Below are 3,964 nucleotides of genomic sequence, written 5' to 3' on the forward strand. Positions count from 1 at the left end.
AGATGGCGCCGCAATTTTTTTAGCCGTACATCTGCTGAGTTGGGTAAGCCGCAACATACCTAATATTGTAAATGTGATAATATTGTATAATACTTCTGTTTATAACGTTCATATAATATTTCAAAAGCAAACAGCATTTCACAATTATTTTTTTCTTATAAGAAGCTAGTTTATCATCGAGACGAATAAATAGTTTATCGGTAGTTTTTAACCCGGCTAATATTATGATGGGCAAGACCTTCGCCCAATAATAATTTATAATCGGACAATTTAGGGAAGAAAAAAGTAAACGAAACAAACTAAAAACTCACGGGATGACAAAGAGTAAAAAACTCTTTATCATTTATTCCTATAGACGCAGGCATAGTTTTACGATAGTAAGAAACAATCGTTAACTTATTATGGTAATGTACAAATGTTATAAACGAAAGAAGGAAACAATTTGTTTATTAGAAGCGTGCGGTTGCAACTTGTTACTTTCTTTGTGATTGAACTCTTGTGCATTGTGCGTAACTGTTCTCGCTATATACAGCGTGTTTCTAATATAACAAAATGTAACATTGCCTTGAAATACGTGTAGACAGGTATTTCTTGGATGTTTTTGTCGCTTTTTAAATGTAAAACTATACGAAAGCTCAATTCTCTATTTAAAATTTGGAGTGATTGTGTGTAAAAAATTAAAATAAATTAATTTAGCTAGACACATATTTGAATATTAATATATGTATATTAGAAAATTTCAATGCATTTACTAGTTGTTATTCTTTGGGTTAGGATCGTACATAGTGACTTTTTCTGGTTTGTGCCTACCCCTATGGGAAATGGTCTGATTTTATGTATTTATGTATTCATATTCCTATTATGACGTTGCATCAGATTATTAAGAAATAGGGCGTGAGTATGCCCAATACAGGCTTATAAGAACTTTACAACCAGAGAAAATTTCTAAGATGTAAAAGAATCGATCCGTTTTGTTCACTTGTTTGCTGTAACGCAGCTTAGCTTATAAATAGAACTAACTGATATAATCGCAACACCATGACGGAGTATCGTCACGGGAAAAGAGTTTGTGTTAGATGATACTTAACCGTACATTCCACTGAGTTAACTAGGCAAGTTTGTTCTAGCAGTAGTTAGTAGCGATCTTTTACAAATGTACTACGAGCAAGTGAATGATTAATTCGACTGAAGAAATATTTTTTCCTTATTTTTTAAAATGAGAAGTTTAAAATTGTTGTGTGTTTAGAAACTAAAGCGCCAATGTAATTAATTAATCATTTTAAATTAAAATTTAATTGTGTTAATATTATGATGTAATATAATAAGAGAAAAAAATTAAACATATATTTCTATACATTATTTTTTAAGTTTATTTTTCTGTTTGTTTATTACGTTTCGACACCTAAATCGATAATAGCTGAAGAACCGGGATAAAATAAGCATTTTATTCTACACGATTGTTCAACTGAAAAATATTGTATACAGCCTGTAGAAAACAAAGGACATCAAACAAATGCCTTGAGCAACGGTTGCGGTTGAACGAAAGTGGCTCGTGTTGAGATAACTGCTCAACGTTCAACTATTTGTTGTTGCACGAACAGATGACACCAAACGTGAAATATTCTTGATTGAGCAATGGGTAGATTTGGATATAATGTTGTATACACTTCTGTCCCACAAGAAGACAATTTTTCCTGAATGAGATATTGAAAATTAAAGTCTTGAGTCTGTCTGTCCAAATACGGTTTAGGGACCTTGGATTTGTCCATGAAAACCTTATATACAATAAACTCTCAAACGTGCTAACTTCCCTACTAGACGGTTCAGTCTGTAACGAGCGAAACCAAACAGATGTTCGACTGTAGCCTGGACATAAGGCAAAAGTTCAGATAATGAAATCCAAACCGAACTAAAATATCTCAAGAATCACATGTTCTCCGGCAATGCAGGACATAAGCTCGATTTTGACGAATTTGCTCATTATAATGTAACAACTAAACATGTTGAATTGCTGCTTTATATCTCAAATGTTGCGGCTATCCAAAACCAAAACCTAGCAAGGGACATTTTTATTCAAACACGTTTTCTTAAATCAATAATCCTAAATATTTTGCTACGTCTATGCCGAAAACAACGGTATTTCTAAAAAAATGTCCCTTGCTAGGTTTTGGTTTTGAACAGCCGATTGTTTCTGCGAACTAAACACGTAGTACAAAAAATCCTAAGCTTATTACTCTCCGTTTATAGATTGGTAAGCAACATTACCAACAATGTTTACGTTTTTATATCGCAACAACCAGAGCGTGAACTTATACATAATTCTCATGTTTTCTATACACATGTAATGAATATCTTAATACTAACTGTAATACGCAGCTTTTCCCGCGTGTAATTCTTAAAATTTAAAAAGTTTTTAGTGAAAGAAATTAGATTTTGAATAAGTAATTCCCAAGCGTTCAAAGAAACATTTTTTTTCAGTTTTCTACTCGCTATATTATAATTCGTTGCTGCTTTAGAAATTAATATTTGGCTTTTGTAGAATATACTATGATTTACTATGTATGAAAATGATTGTTACCTTAAATTGCTTGATGTTTCAGCACAGGTTACACTGGCCATGGTCACGGCTGCTGAACAAAAAAAAATAGTAATAATTCAACCTAACATACAAAAATATCTTAACCTTAATAATATATTAGTGTAGTCATAGATAGAACGGGACAGATACAAGGAAATAATGAGTTTTCTTTACGGATTAATGAACATTGAACAGTGATGACAGAATTATATAAAGTTATGATCTTTCCTTTGATTGAAACTGAGTAAAATTTGAGGTTTTAATATTGATTTATAGAAAAGATTTATTGCTTTGTTGAATAAATATTTAGTGATTAAATAAATTCGGTAGCGATTTTTTAATTTTTCCAATTAGCGTTAAACTAGGAAGAGCTTACGTAAAATACTAAAATGTAAAATATTTTTGCCGACAGAAAACTTTTTATAATAAATTAATTAATGAAATAGATTTCGATTATGTTTAATACTAAATTATTAATTTCTTTTAATCACAATGTGAATAATTATCAGGTCAGACAAATTAATAATTATTAAAATAATTTAATTAAATAAGATGAATATATCTGTCTGGGAATTAGACTTATATCTTCTTATGTCATAATAATTATGTAATCTAGATTATTTACAATTAAACATTATTAAATCAGGTGATTAAAAAATTATACATGCAAAAATATAAAGGTGAAAATTTCGAAATTTCATTCAAATTATGCTAAGTGACGAAATTTTGGAAATAAGGATTTGAAATTACAATACCTATATCCGTTTGCATACAAAGTGTCAATATTAAGTAGAAAGAAATTTATGTTTTTTAAATTGATCCAAAATGGCGACTTTCACTGATTTACAAGATAATGTCGTTCGCGTAACGTAACAATACTCTGACATATTACTTTATTGGTTTTATAATTCAATGGATATATGAACAAAAGTGACTATAGTATTATCTAACTGGCGCTACATACCACCTTCAATTGAAATTATACTCTATACTTATACTTATAGAGTTGAAAATTGATTGTAGTAAAGCAATTTTTTACTTAAATTAAAAACTGTCGATCATTAATGCCACGATAGGTTTCTCAACAATTTGATAACTGCATGAGAAAGCACTTAACTACAATACACTACAATTGCATTATCATTCATTTCGAACACTCATTGTCCATTTTCTTTTCTTGCATAATAGGGCAGATATTGAGAAGCCCAAGTTGTCAGCAAAATTAGTACTATACTTTATATAAAAGGCTCTATTGTGTTGATAAGAAGAGAGCTTATCAGATTATGACCAGAAGTGACCTCGGGCTTGTGAAAGTTGTCAGTTCCGGTAATATCCGACACCTGTAAATACAAGATGAGAGAGTATGTTTGTGTGCGTGTGTGTGGG

This window comes from Anticarsia gemmatalis, chromosome 5, assembly GCF_050436995.1.
Source record: "Anticarsia gemmatalis isolate Benzon Research Colony breed Stoneville strain chromosome 5, ilAntGemm2 primary, whole genome shotgun sequence".
NCBI lineage: Eukaryota > Metazoa > Arthropoda > Insecta > Lepidoptera > Erebidae > Anticarsia > Anticarsia gemmatalis.